The following is a 16682-nucleotide window of genomic DNA, read 5'->3' on the forward strand; positions in this document are numbered from 1 at the left end:
CCTAAAAAAATAAGTGCCAGATCTATATGCCGAAAACTACAAAACACTGATAAAATTAAAGACCTAAATGAATAGAGACATGTACTGGGTTCACCTTTTGGATGACTCAATACTATCAAGATGTTAATTCTCTCTAAGCCAACGTAAAGATTCAATGCAATTCCAATCAAATCCTAGCAAGATATTCTTATACACATTGACAAGCTGACTTAAAAACGTATATGGAAAGGCAAATAGATATAGGAAAGACATATATATACATAGTCGATTTATTTTTGACATACTGCAAAGGCAATTCAATGCAGAAAGGAATATCTTTTCAACAAATAGTACTTGAACAATTGAATATCCACATGCAAAAAAAAAAAATGTTTGACTTACTTCACATCTTATAAAAAGTAACTTAAAACATATTACAAAACAACAGGAGAAAAATTTTGTGACATCAGACAAAGATTCCTTAGATACACCAAAATCATGCTCCATAAAGAAAAGTTGATAAATTGAACTTCATCTAAATTAAAAATATCTGTTCTGCAAAAGACTCTGTTAAAAGAATAAAAATTGTAGAAACCAAAAAAAAAAAAAACAGACCAATGCTTGCCAAAGGCTGAGAGTAGGGGAAAGGATTGGCTACTAGGGATCTGAGAGATTTCTGGGGTATTGGAAATGTTCCATATCTTCATTATGGTAGTGGGTATATGGTTGTATGCACTTGTCACATTATAGAATTGTACAACTAAGAAGATAGAATTTTACCATAATAAGTTATACTTCAATAAATGGCATATAATATTAATATATTTTACTACCCTTGTGTTTTCTTGAGATGGATCCAGAAAAGTACTTTTTTCTCTCAAAAAAATCAACAAGAAAAACATGGTTTAGGCAAAGTTTTGACAATGGAACAGAGTAGAGTCATGAAAACGACCCACACATACAAGGAAACAGGATTAAGCGGGGCACTGTGGAGCAGTACATAAAGACTTTTTTATGAATGGTATAGTGGTGATCTGATATCCAAATGGAAATCACACTATACACAATAATCACACCTCGCGCCACACACAATAATCAATTCCTGACAGACTATCCATCTAAATGTGAAAAATAACAAAGTTTCTAAGAGATAACATCAGAGATTACTTTTATGACTTCTGTGTCAGTAATTATTTCCTAAACAGGTCATAAAATAGTAATCATGAAAGAAAAGTAAACAGGTCATAAAATAGTAATCATGAAAGAAAAGATTGATTGATTAATCAATTGGGCAATATTAAAATTAGTAAGTTTTGTTTATCGAGATACCATAAAGAGAAGAAAAAAGCAAGCAACAGACTGGTAGAAAACCCTTATACATACAATCAAAAAAGGACTTGTTACCATCACACACAGAAATTGCTTATAAATTAATACAAATAAGACAGACAACCTAATAGAAAAATGGTTACAGATTTCAAAGTTATTTCACAAAGAGGATATCCAATAATCACAAAAAGGCTGTTTAAGCTCACTAATTATTCGAGAAGTTAAAAACTACATGAGATACCATTTCACACCCACAAGAATGGCTAAAATCAAGTGAATGAAGATATGTTTTAACTAAGATGTAAAACATGAAGAGAGCCTAGATGCAGTTAAAATCCCCAGAAGAGATGCAAGTTAAGGAGCGACTGGCCTAAGCAGTGGAGATGAAAGAAAAGGAATGTGAGAGAGTGTGTAAAAGAATTGCCAAAAATTATTAACTGATTAGATGCAAGGAGAAAGGAAAGTAAATAAGACAATCATGTTTCAAGCAAAAAAGGGAAACTTAACTACCATACACTTTAGAGAATTTTTATCACCTTTCGTTGTAGATAAAAACACCATGAATAACAATCAATACTTTGTCAAATCTTCTTCACACCCAAAAGTATTTATGTTGAATATGTTAGACACAATGCCAGAATGATGCACATTAAAACCTCTGCATCCCCATATTTACCTAGACAGAATAAAATTATGTATTGTAAGTTAAGTTTTTATCTCCATTTTCTCAATATTTTTTGCATGTATATGCAAATACTGACATCATTGTCTTATAAATCCTTGTATTTTGTCACCAAAAAAAATTTATCTTTTACAAAGTTTTCTAATTACAAAAATGAATAAAACAATCTTAAATGACTCAATCTTGTAGTACTTTTCTCTGTTGGACTGACATCAATTTCCCAAATCTTTATCAAGCTTAATCAGAGAGCTTATAAGAGCCCATTCACTTAGATATTTCCAGGCTGAATTAAGATGCATCTTATTTATTTTACGGTAACCTCTGTTTAGCTGTTTATCATTTAAAATTCCCAAGCCACCAAACTTCCAAACAAGAGACCCAGCTGCTCTATGTCTTAAGTGAGTGGTCGGTCACTGGTCAATGGACATGTTTTGGAAGTCAAAAGGCTAAGTATGAGTCAGGCTGAGTCTGCTCTGGGTGAAATTTGTAAGACCACACATGTTTTTGTTACTTTTTTTCTGATTTGTTTTGTTTTGAGAAATCTCCCCCCACCCCCACAAAAAAATTCTATGTCACTTTACCAATCTTCCAGTGTCCTTATCTTGCCCCATAATCCTTCTTCTGGCTTTGCCTTCATCACATTTGCTCTAACGTCACATACTATCATGTCTAAACTCTCTCCTAAATTAATCGGTTCTCCCACATTCTTGTTAGGTAACAAGTTTAATAATGGGTAGGCATTAATGGTTGACAACACTACTATTGAGAACACACTGTTTTATTCCATCCTTAAGTAAATTCACTAATATAAAAATTCATGGTAACACATACATTTTTCAGGCAAAGATGTTCCTTTCAAAGTCTTTTAAATAATGGAGTGTTAACCTTTTGACCATTTAGCCAATATCACTGATTGGCAATATTTGTTTTATGGAGAATTTCTAAGTTTAGTAATTACCATATAAGAGGGATAAACAAAAGAAAAAGAAGGAAATATATTTTGATAAAGGGCTAAAGAAAGATAATACACCAGATCACGCTTGGTGGTTATGAGCTGAAGATAGTTGACTGAAGAATTATGACCCCAGAGAAATGAGGTAGAAAACGGAAAAGAAAAAGAGAAGATAATTTAAATTAAAGAACTGAGGAGGAGGAGGGAGGAGGAGGAGGAGGAGGAGGAGAAGAAGAAGACGACAACGAAGAAGAAGAAACTTAGAGTTATAGATTTATCATTTCCAACATAGAACTCTCTAATCATATACAAGAATAGAAATGCAAAAGGAGAACTTCATCTTTTTTAAATGACAAAATTAATAAGACATTAAATGTTCTAGGAAAGTAAATCATTTGGAAATGAGGTGTTCCAAATCTCATTTGATGACAGAAAAATAAAACTGACCTTCAAGAAAATTAATTTTGTCAATGACTTTAGAAGTTGCCCATCTGAATTGTGTTGTTTCAGATGACCAATAAGAGATAATATATTCCAACTTCTTTACTTGAGGTTTATATAATTGTTCATTCTTCAGAGTTTCCCTGATAAAACGGTGACTATATTAGAAAAGAGATGAGCTCAGAGTACAATTTTTTTTGTGCTGACAACACATGGGTTTCAACTGAAAATTATGGAAATTTTCTAAATTATCTACAACAAATAACAAATATTCAAAACTTTTCTCCAATAAAATAAAGCAAAAACTGTAATCCAATAACACTACTTGAACTTGAAGTATAATGCCAATATTGCTATAGCATTAACACATGTGATTTACATTCATAGTTTGAACTTGGTATTCTTTAAGCCTCTGCCATGGTGATCAGAACTAGTGGTGGTAGCCTTGGAGAAGAAATCCAGCAGAGGACAGGGCTGGGGATTTCAGATACAGAGCTCTACGTTCCCCAGACCCAAATCATTAAAGAAGCCAGCACTGAGAAAGGTGGACAAAAATGTTAAAATAAGTTAATGCAACCTCACAGTTTCTTTCCTAAACTCTAGCCCCTGCAGGAAATGCATGGCCCTTTCTAAGTCTTAAAGGTTTCACTCTCTCCTTGTAACAATAGAAACATCGAATGAGGGCGGGTTGGGGGGAAGGAAGAGATTTTTGGTTTTGATTCTTGCTTTTTTTTTTTTTAGCACAATAAACACCTTTATTATATGAGCTAAGGTAGGAGGGAGAAGGATTCCTTGCGTTTCTGAGCCTCGATTTTCCTCAGATAGAACTCCAGCTCCTTGTCCTCTAGCACAAAGCCATCTGCTCCGCCACGTTGGCCTGGTCTCGCAGCGATGTGTGCCAAGAAGCTCGCCCTGCTGCAACTGCTCCCCTAGAAGACTGCTGGTTTTGGCATTCTTTTTCCCTTCATCGTATTTCTTCTGACTTTTCTTTGATTGTTTTTGTTTACAATCTCTTCCTCCTCGGGAGTCAGCCCGACCCGCTTCCTGCGGTCTAGCGGCGGTGCAAGGCGGAACTGGTACCACTGTGGGTAGCAGTGTGCAGTCAGTGAGCATGATGCAGTTCTTTCCTAGGGTCTGGGTACAGGCCTGTTCGTTGTCGGATGCACTGTAGACAACATCCATAATCCTTGTTTTGCGTGAACAGTACTCGGGGTCCCAAAAGAAGTTCTCGACAACCTTATCTCAAGGCACCATACTTCCTGTCGCCTCTGTGCACACAGGCCTGTGTGAATGCCGCAGGGCCCAATCTTAGTGTTGGTAGCAGGGCGGCCCAGCTCATATTTTCGCTTCTTGTAATAGGGCTTTCTCTTGCTTCTGGTCTTGTGGCGCTTGTGTCAATTGTCCTGAGAGATGCCTATGGTTCAGAGCTGGCAGTAAAGTGCAGTTATTACTTTTTTAAAATTTGACCCATTAGTGGCTACAAAATTACCAGAGTTTGAACTTTGGATTTAGCAAAGTGTTTACAGAAGTATCTCTTGTTATTTATTCATAAGAAATTTGAGGATCAATTAGTTGGCATTCTTAAAAATATTTTGTACCAATTTTTTAAATGTTACTACCACATATTTTGAAACTTAGAATCCTCCCATAAAGGAAGTCTCCTGCATTCATCACTGATCTTTTCTGCTCCCCTGCCCAAAAAATAAATAAAGGAGAATTACTCTCCTTTATTTATTAATTAATTTATTTATTTATTATTTATTAAATAAAGGAGAATTACTCTCCTTTATTTATTAATTAGGATTCTTTTGGTTGCAAATGACAGAAAATTTAATCACAAATGAGCTAAGTAAAAATTTAAATTTTTGTATCCTCTAACTGGAAAGTCCAGAGGAGGATTTCTATCAGGCATGGCTTGATAAAAGGAATAAAGTGATGAAACCAGTACTAATACTCTTTATTTCCAGCAAAACTGTGACATATTTTGACTAAGACGAGTTTAGGTTCGCATATCCATGGCTGAACCAACCACTATAGCCACAGAAATATAAGGAAATAATTGGCCGAAGGCTGGGGGGTAGGGTAGGGGATAGGACCAAGAAGAAAGTTGGAGCTGTTGGCAGAAGGAAGCAGAGATGCTTGAATGGCAAACAATCAGTAGCCATACTCCAATTTCAGGTTCCCTGTGATGCTTCAGACAGTCAGTCGTATGCATAAGTCACTTTACTCAAAATAAGGCCCAGCGTAGGAAGGAGATAAGTAGCAGATTAAAAGTGTACAATGTAGTAACAGAATATTTTGGTCTGGTTTTTTTTCTTGAGGTCCTTTTTACAGATTCCAATCTTTCAGATAAATGACCCTTTTTTTACTTTTATTAGCATTTATTTGATGCTAAATTTACTCCCAGGAAATAAGTTTTTGTTTTTTCAGTTTCTTCTGGGATATCTTTTTCTTCTTGCAACCTCCTCTTCTGGTTTAGGAACAATCTGCTCTTTTTCAGTGAGGATCATCTCAGTGTGGCAGGAAAAGCTCAGGTAGGGGGTTCATCTGCCCACGAGCTCTGTAAGTTCTGTGCTGCATCTTGGGAGCTTTGTGCTCAATGACCATAGAGTCCACATCTAAACCCTTAAGTTCAGCAATACTCTCTGCATTTTTAAGCACGTGCAACAAAAATTCAGCACTCTTTTTAGGCCACCAACCCTATGTCCAGCCCCTTTGTTTGGCCTGGGCATACCTACCGATTCCACCATTGTAACGACAGAATGGCACCCATTGCTTCTATAGAAAGTGACGACATCCTTCAGATACTTGGTAGCTTTTCGGATATGCATACCCCTGATGGCCTGGGCAGTTTCATGAGTGTTTTTAAAGTGAACACGGAGATTTGAACCTCTTGATTTGCATGATTTTGTGGGGTTTTCTGAGTCAAGTGAATAACAAACCATTTTTGGAGGTCACCTCAGGCTGCATATGAGAAGAGCAATAAATGACCTTTTTTGTCAGGGTTGCAAATATAACTTCCATTTCAAGACAAACTGCTCTCTCTACAATTACCTGACACTTGAGGCTAGCTATGCCCCCACACTTAGCTCCAGCATCCCATTACCTCCCATCTAAATCCAGTTCCATCATTTGAATTCTATTGCTTGACCTGGATGATTTTACTGTACCTTCCCTTATTTATCTCTCTTAAAATAAAAATCTCTAGACTTCATAGTCCAGACAACTCAGGCACTTTCCTCTAATCATATTCTTTCTTATACCTCTTATATTTGACTCATCCTCTTACAGAGGATGTATATAAATTTCTAATATTTTTTTTGTACTAGTCAAGGAAGTTAAAATGGTCCAGGGGTTAAAAGTTCAGGCTCTGGAGTGAGATTGCCTGAATTCAGATATTGACTCTACTTAACTAGTTGTGAGGCCTTGGACAAGCAGCTTAATAACTCCAAGCATCCACTTCTTCAAGTGTAAAATCAAGGAAATTCCCTCTACATATAGATAATAGAATAATAGATAAGATATTACATGTTGCATATATTATATATCATATATATTAGGGGATAGTGTGTACATTTATATGCACATTATACATACACACACACATCCCTTATAGTTGTTAAGATAATGCATAGGAAGCACTTGACTCAGCATCTGCACAAAAGTAAGCCTTCAAAAGATATGACTGGCTGTATGATCACTGATATTGTAATTACCACCTTCCTTTAACCCAGCAGTCTCATTTCTTTGCTCCTCTTTATAGCAAAACTCCTTTAAAAAAGTTTCTCAATGTGCCTTTTTTCACATCTGCATTCTCTGTGCTCTAACTGTAGTGCTGGGCATGAAACTTGTGTGACTACTACTGAGCTAGCTCACAGGGACATTTCCAACCACTTGGTCCAGTCCAACCTTGGTCAAGACTAGGCCTCCTTTCATAACACCAACAGTCCCCACTATCTAGGGTATCCCAGGTCTGCATCACCACCAACAGCTTTCCTTTCCAAGTCTGACCACAGGTAATGAGCTGCGTAGGGGTGGGGAGAGAGAGCTCTAGGAACAGGGTACTCACTCAGAGCAGAATTTTCATTCCTTACGTCCGAGGTGGTTCTTCTCCAGGTGGTTCTTCTCTCCCAGTCTTTTTCCACACTGTAAGTTGTACCTTTGCCTTCCTTTCCCTCTTCTCCAGCCCAGGTTTGTTAGAACTCCAAGAACTTCTGAGTCTCCCAGCCTAACATTTCAGTCATTAGCCATTCTCTATAAATTTTCTAGCCTTTCTTGGAAACATATATCTGAAAAGATATTTGCACACCGATGTTTATAGCAGCATTATTCACAGTGGCCAGGACGTGGAAGCAACCAAAGTCCCCTACAGTAGATGATTGGATAAAGAAGATATGGTCCAAATATACAATAGAACATTACTCAGCTATAAGAATAGATGAAATTCTGCCATTTGCAACAACATGGACGAACCTTGAGATAATCGTGCTAAGTGAAGTAAGCCAGACAGAAAAAGTTGAAAACTCCATATCACTTATATATGGGATAGAAACCTAAAAGCAACAAACAAACATGACAAACAAACAGAGATTCATGGACATGGACAGTAGACTAATGGTTACCAGAGGCTGGGGGTGGTGGGGAGGTAGATGAGGTAAAAGGGGTCAAATATGTGGTGAGAGAAAGAAATCTAACTATGGGTGATGAACATACGATGCAAAATATATGTGACTTACTGTTGAATTGTACAGTTGAAACTTACTGGATTTCGCTAACCAATGTCATCATAATAAAAAAAATGATAAAAGGAAAAAATTTTTTCTAGTCTTTGGATTTGCTTCAGATGTAGGTGACTGTTGTCTAAAGACATGGACTGGAGAAGGAGGAGCTATCAGTGTGCTGTGGAAGAAGGAAACATTCAAGACATAGGTTAATACCTTGGGATATTATTCAGCCACAATTTTTGTTGTTACTGCAGCTGGTGTTAAATTAACATTAGCATTTCCAAAACTCACACTTCTAACAACATATGTAGACTTGAATTTTTATTTTCCAGGAAAAAAAAAAGAAGGAGGTAAGTTTAAATTACATCTTTACCTTGGGAGAAATAACTTCAACACAGCGCTATTCATTCAACGGGATCTTTATTATCTTTAAAACAATCAGTTCCTCATTGAATAAATTATTCTACATCTCTGAAGTGAAAAATGATGCAACCATTAAAAGAATGAGGTAGGTCTCTGTGAGCTGCTATGAAATAATCTTTAAGACATTGTTAAATTTAGAAAAGCAAATTATGAAATGATTTAATCCGATTTGTGCATATGTGTTTTTTAAATATGCCATTTAAATTTTCAAACATGTTTTTGAATAATGCATTGATGTATATATATGAAAAATTTTGGGAGACATATATTAGCAACTGTCGAAAGACATTACCTCTGGTGATAGAACTATGAGTGGAACTGGGGGTTAGGGGTTAAATAATCACTTCGAAGTGGATATACTTTTTTATTGTTTGATTTTTCTTTACCATGTGTGTACATCACTTCATAATATAAGAATAAACAAAATTCAATTATTTACTCAACTATATTTGAAGGTCTGTGTTCCTTAAAAGCATATGCAAGTTATGTCAACAAGGGGTACAGATTTATGCTTATAAAAATAAAGAAAAATATGGCTCATGCATGGGAAATTAATTCAAAATTCTGTCCTTAAACTGTCTCCTCTCTGTTTAAGGTCTTGAGAAATACAGATATACTGAAGGAAATATATGCAGAAAAGGCAATGGCCATCATGTAAAAACTTGATCGCTCTGAGTCTATGGCCCTACACGCTAAGCCATGGCAGATCACCTGGAGACTTCTTATGCCTAGGTTAAGTAAGCCTATGTAACCCAAAATTAAAACAACAAAAATGGCCTCTTTTTTCTCTTTTCCTCCCAAGTCTTCAATCAAATATGAGGTCCTCCCACTCCAAAGCAAGGAAGGTTAATATGAAACACACCAGAAAGAAAAACAGTCAAGACATAGGGCATTTGCCCACACCCAGAGCAGTGAGAACCAGTGTATCCCTAAGACTGAACCCAGAATGCTCTTAGGAAATAGATTATCAACTGGGTAGTCATCCCTGGGAGGCTCCCAAGACAGAGGCAGACCACATCCAGTGCTGTTGCTCTAGTCACCATCATTGACCCTGAGAAGGGGCCTCCACTTTGGAATGGGGTCAAGTGCACTGTCCTGAGTCATCCTTGGTCAAAGAATAAGAAAGATAATCCACTCCTGCTAGGAGCCAACCACAAGTTAACTTTGTACAGAGTATTTCTTCAATAGCCAGCTGTTTGCATGGAGACACCATCTGGTTGGTGAAGTCACTTTTTAAAATATATTTTCAAATGGTCACCAATATATTTACCTTGATTAAATGTCATCTTTCATTTCAAAATTAATTTGAATTAAATTTGGCCGGTATTCTAGAGGATGACAGATAATTTTAGTCTGGTAGAGACATTAACATTGAAAAGCTGACTGACAAAAGGCATAAAATCAAATAGAACTCTGCGGACTACATCGTTGAAATTACAACAACATCATCTTTAACTGTTTTTCCACATAAGATAATATTTTAATGCTCAACCCCCAACATTATCTCACCGCAAAAAACACACACCCAAAATAGTCAGAGGTCCAGACCGTGGCAGATGTTTCAAATGTTCATCGGGCTAAAATTTAAAATACTGGTAATAAGTATTTATTCTTAATATCTTTAACATTTATCCATTCTAGAATTTCAAACAGTGCCTAGAAAATAGTAGCTAAGCAATAAATATTCATAAAATAAATGAACACTAAAAAGTTAAAAAGACTTAAACCAAAAGAATATTTTTCCATTCTCTAAACTTTATTTGTTAACATTTTTATCCAGTTATCTCAATCTTTTATTGTATCTTCCCTAATTATATATGGTTTTGACCATCTTCAGAACTGAAAATGCTTCTTGGTAAAGTAACAAATATTGTGTATGTGCTGTGTCACTCCACTCCTTCTACAACAACTATATATTTAAGAAACTTTGCTGCTACTATTTTAAATTTGCTAAAGAATTTAATGAATATGTTTAATACCTCAGAATTGAAAATGTATATAAAAAATCAGTCTGAATCTTTTACATAAACCATATATATGGATATATCTAACACATTTTCTGATGACCATTCGATTGGTTAAACATAGGGAAATCAGGATTCAAACTCTATGGCAATGCCTGTAGAATCAAACACCTGATCCTAGGCCAGTGTCAGCTGTAGCAAAGGTGTTGGTTTAGTTGGGAGAAAAAATAACCAGAGGCTCCTGCTGGTGGGTAACCCACCCAGAATGTAATCAACATAATACACTAGAGGATTGTTTAGGATGCATGTAATTAAAAATAATGGTAGAATGATAGACTGGAGCCAGATTGTGAAGGGTGATGTGTACCAGGCTAGCTGTATTGAATTGTATTCTGTTAAAAGGGGAAAAAGCATTAAGCGATTTTAAGTTATACATTGGCATGATTTTGACCAGGAGTCAGTAAACAAACTATCTAAGACCCAAACCTGGTCCACTGCTTGTTCTTATAAATAAAGTGTTATTGGAACACAGCCATACCTATTCTTTACATATTATCTATGGATGCTTTTGGTCTACAGAGGGGGAGTTGAATAGTTGCAATAGACACCAAGACTGTATGACCCATAAAATCTGAACTATTTACTATCTGACCCTTTACATAAAATAAAGGGGTTTCATTAACCAACGGTACCATAAAAATAATTAATTAATTTTTAAAAAAGTCTACATTAGTATATCCTATCCTAACCTATTTCATGATATTATTTCAGGATATGGTTCCATTTCAAAAAAAAAAAAAAACATGGAAAATTCCATTTGTCTCTAAAGACTCCTAAAGCACAATAGAAATGAAAAACTCTGAGAAGTCCAAGGATTTTTTTTTAACTCTGCTTAGTTGTTTCTAAAATTCAGTTGCCCATGGAAGTTTTTTATACCTTAACATCTATTAAAATCCTAGAATCCATAACTGGGAGATGGTAATTACATAATTCTAAACAGAAGAATTTAAATTTAACAATAATCTAAATGTATATGTTTATCTAGCTGAGTGTTTGGTACATCGTAACAGCTTATCTATCTGAATTTTTTACTGTTTGAGGTTATCTAGGCCCAACTGTAACCTGATCACTTTCATAAAGAAAGCAGCATTTTCCTGTGTTTAAAAAAAAAAAAAAAAACGACCATATGCCAAACAAGCTCAGCTAAGTACAACCAAGGCTAAAGAATTGCTCAAACGTAACTTGTGGTTTTATCAAGAATCTATTTACAGATGCTGCTCCCTGAATTTTATTGATACATACCATACAACCAAAAATGTAGACATATTATTATGTGTACAGGTAAATTATCACAAAACGAACATAGTTTCAGAAGACCCATGAAATGTGGACAATGGTATCCCCATAACAAGCAAAGAAATTAAAGCTTAAGGATATTACTTGACTTGGGTACACATCTGGTCAGCAGAGGGTGCAGGAATTCAGAACAGACTACATCAATCTAGTCCCCTAGGGTTACTTGGTAATATACTACATGCCCAACCCTGCAAGACAAATAAGTACAAAAGACCCTAAATGGCTTGTACATTTGCTGGTTTGAGTCTTGTGTTTGCTTGCTTATGTTATACCAGATCTGCAAGTGATCCAAATTTCTGAACCTCTAATTCTTCCATCCTTCACCTTCAAGACCTAATTACTCCTCCCCAATCTTGTCTGATGTCCTGGCTTCCTGACCTCCATCTTGTTCTTGGCCACATTAAACTCCCTATTCTTCATTTCCTGGCTCCCAAACCACTGGCTTAATTCAGACCCTCACATCTGTCTGGCTCTCCTCTGACCCCCTGCTGGCCCAACCCAAGCTTGCTGTTGCCCACACAACTGCATCACAGACACTCCCAGGGGAGAGGTTGACATTTTTTACTGAAACCATCTCAATCATCCAGAAAGTTTGCAAATCAGGTAACTGTTCTGCGGCTGGCTTTCAGAGCCACTCCAGAATTATGCAACATGTTATGTTTACTAAGAGAGAAGGATCACATGCCAGTTCTAATTTAGCCACGTCAGCAGTGACTACTTTGAGCATGACCTATTTAATTTGCTTAATTTAAGATGAGATATGAATGTTGTTGTTTTTGTTTTTGTTTGGGGGCGGGGAGCAGTTGGAATCCTTGTGTTATTTTTCTCTCTGTCTTCTCTTTTGAATTCTCAACTGTCTTTAATTAATTATGTTAACATCTTGAGTTTGGCTTCTGAAGCTACTTAAATTTCTTGAAGTAAAGTGAACTGAGTAGATCTTGGTGTCAATGATCTATAGAGCCATGGAGGTCCTGTGTTTTTGTGCCATTGGAATGTTCTTAACCCTAACAGTGAAAGCCAAGTCAAAATGTATTCAAGATTCCCAGCTCTGTAAGGACTGCCCACTTCTGAGAAAAGGTCAACACTGACCTTTGTACACCGATGGAGCATCCCTGGAAGGCGTCACTGCAACATAGGACTGGTGGTTATTGACTAAATATGCTGTCATTATCTTAGTCTACTTTAGTTCCCAGTAGCTGTATGAGATGACCCTATAATCCAATGACTATTATTAGACACATTCAGAATAATCTCTACAATTTAAAACATAAGATATTCTAACCAGAATAGAAAACATATAATTTATATTAAACCCAGAGAAAAGACAAAGAGATATTAACAATAAACAGAATAGTAGAGAGAAGAGTATGCTATGGGAAAATTGTGATAAATATGTGCTAAACCTATTTGTCTAGAATGTTTTTTTAAGTTTACGAACCATTGTGGCATATTCCAAATGGATTCTTTCATGCTTATTTCCTTTAGTGACCATTATAAGTCTTCCACAGTCTGTCTGATTACCGTCCCAAATATCTCAGCACTTAGATTACGAGTCTCCCATACGAAAGGGACATTCAGTTGAGTGGCAGCCATTTATTGAGCTTTTACTTTGATTAGCCACTGCACCAAGTGCCTTACATTATTTCCCCATGTTTCCCTCATAGCAACTCTTATTTATAAATACTTGAAAAAACTGAGACACAGAGAGGTGAAGTAACTTGCCCATAATCACACATTTAGTAAGATGGAGAGCAAAAGAAAAAGAAGAGGAAGAAGAAAGATGGAAAGGGCACAGAAGGAGGAAACTATAAAACTCAGACTGGGTGCATGTGTATAACCTTTCAGCTCTGCATGCAGGCTGTGTATATGGATGATAGCTTGCAGTTAGACAAGACAGAAGATAAGATATGATGACATAAGATATGGTAACACAAGCTATATGAATCAAAAAGGATCGATACCAAACTGAATAGACTATATAGTTGTCTTTGTGTGGGTTATCACATGAGGACATTTTAGGCTGTTTTTGGTTGTCTGTATTTTGGGGGTTTTCTGTAATGGGTATGTAAGGCTTTAAGGAACTTTTAAAACAAAAGGAATTTTTATTAAAAAGAAGGACATTTGTCCCACTCCCTTGTAATCACAACCCAAGACAGTGTTGATAGATACATTTTAAGAGGAAATTTTCCATCTCCACAGATAAATCAAAAGGGTCCACTATTTATCCTCAGAGGAAAAGCATATTTATCAAGCCAAATATTTTAAATATGTATCTAAACAACCATAACTCTTTGGTTCCCTAAGACTGTCCATTAGATTGATTTGAAATCTCTTCACGACCACAGTAAAAAAATAAGTAAATACTCTAAGAATATGCTTTCCAGTCTGAGTATTTTATTTCAAGTTAGACTTCTGAGTATTTTTAGTTAATTACAATCAGCAGTTCCCCATAAATCTTGAGAGCAGAGCTTAACTGCTAAGAGAGTGCCAGCTTCTAGGGCATTACCATGAGGGTTTATTGGATGTCCTTTATTATTCAAAAGGAATTTGTTTATAAGAAGAGGGATTCGAACCATCAGAGGCAACAAACAAATGCCCTGCATGGCTGAGTCTATCAGTTATCAGTTCATGAATCATTTGAAAAACTCCTTTGAAGATCCACAGGGGTCACAAATTTCATTCAGTTCTGCTTTGTTATTTGCACCAGAAATTAGTCTCGAAAACGGAAAATGAAGAAAATGTTCTCTGGACTATTTAAAACACACATGTAACTAGATCTAAGAGGCAAGGCTGACGTAACAGGAGCCATGGTTTTGTGATGGTTTGGTTTATACATTGTATAATCACCACAGCACAGCATCATTGATTTAGAAGATATTAAATAACTTGAAACTGTGACAACCGGCAGCTTTGTGAGAACGAAACCGCTAAAGAGGACTAAAAATGGTAACATTACTGCTAATATCCCCAACAGCCTGGAGTAGAATTTGTCATCAATTCTTCACTGAACCATTTCATATATTTTATAATGTGGCCTCTAATTATGATTAATTGGGGAATTTAAATTCCTTCCAAAAGAAGGTAAGCATGTATGATTTGGAACCATTAGAGATGCTTTCAAACACATTTCAGGGAGAATGTTTCAGGAATACTCATAATGTGTGTCTCACTGGATCAAGGCTGGTATCTGAAATCTTCACCAGTATTAGGGACAACACCCATGAGAGAGAAGGGAGGCTTAGGTCTCCACAAGCCTCTCTCCAGACGTCCATGGCAACTGGGGTAGAGTCATATCCAAATGTCAGGCTTCTACCTACTAGTAATCGATATTTTCCTCTCAAGAGAGATAAAAAATAAAATTAAAAAAAAATCCTTTTGATTATCAACAGAGAGCAAAGGTTTTTATTCTCATGGTTTATTCAATTATTCATCATAAAACTTGAATTTCTTAAAGAATCCACTGAATTTACTCACCCTTCTAGGATAAAAAGAAGCCTTCAGTATGTATATGACTTCCTGGAAGATCTTCCTTCCACTAAAAATGAAAATTCTACGTACTAGTTGGTACCTATAAAAAATTTTTTTTTAGGTCTCTTATGTTCTTAATTAAAATAGCCAACCTTTGCTGATTTTTGTATGATAGACTTGTCAACTTCTTTCCCTTACCTCTTTGTCCATTCAGATTATAGCCAATCTCTTTCTTCAATGTCATTTTAAATGTCTCGTCCTCCTAGAGCCATACCATAAAGGGCTTCATTTCTATAACCTTCAGTTCTGATGCTCCCTGAATGTGTAGGCCCTCCCTTTCCCAACCTCCAAACATGCACTCTGGAAGCTCACAGAGGTCTTCATTCTAAATTTTCTCCACAGATTTCACCTGCCTTCCTGCCTCACTTCATTGTCTTGCCCACTAAATCCATTTTGTCAATCACTCTTTTGCCACTATCTGCAACCCCCTTAACCTGCTGTCCCAACAAAAATCACAGCAAAACTTTAACTCTGCGTAATCCAACTAGCTACTTTCATTATACCCCCAGGCCACTGAGTACTTTGAGAGAATGACAACTTTTCCTATTAAAACCAAACTATTTATAATTTCTTGTCGTGTTTTCAGGGATCTATAATTTTCTACATACTATTCTTCCTACCTGAGATCCATTTCTCTTCCCCAATTCTTTGCTAACCTTACTTCTAGGTCAAAGCTTGCTCAGGAATACAACCTCAAAGTAGTAGATCCTGGTTCTGTTCTACGCACTGACTTCCCCATTTGTTGTTCTTCTTCTATACTTCAAATCATCCTGTGAATGACTCTAAAACAGCATTTATTTAACTTGATAGTAATTATTGGTTTACCCATCTATCTCCCCCATTAGACTGAGTTCCTATGGGAAAGAATCCTAGAGAAACGAATTCTAGCCTGATATGCCACCAGAATTACCAGAGGTGCTTTTAAAGTCCCCACTCCCAGATGTTATCTAGATAGCATCAGACTATCTAGAGGTAAGATCCAAGAGTCTGTATTTATAAAAGCTTCCTTAGGTAATTTTGGTAATCAACATGATTTGATTATACTTGCTTAGAATACATTACAAATTACTTAGTACAAAATTTTTGCTCAGTAAGTATTTTATAGCAGAACAAAAGGGAAAAGGGGATGGGGGAAGATAGCTTCTAAAATGACTTCCAATGATCTCCACTCCCTTGGATCCACATCCTGTGTGATCCCCTCTCCTTGTGAGTGGGCTGGACATGGTGACTTGCTTCCAATGACTTGAGTAAAACAAAAGTTCTTAGATGACATTTCCGAGATTAGGATCATTAATAAATCAGCA

The 16682-nt window shown here is 36.2% G+C and overlaps 1 pseudogene; it reads right to left on the minus strand.

Annotated features, from left to right (window-relative positions):
• Positions 1-4150: 4150 nt before the first annotated feature.
• Positions 4151-6214, minus strand: LOC120595045 (40S ribosomal protein S8-like; annotated as a pseudogene).
• Between the last annotated feature and the right edge of the window lie 10468 nt (positions 6215-16682).

The sequence above is a fragment of the Pteropus medius genome, unplaced genomic scaffold, assembly GCF_902729225.1.
Source record: "Pteropus medius unplaced genomic scaffold, Ma_sr-lr_union100, whole genome shotgun sequence".
Taxonomy (NCBI): domain Eukaryota; kingdom Metazoa; phylum Chordata; class Mammalia; order Chiroptera; family Pteropodidae; genus Pteropus; species Pteropus medius.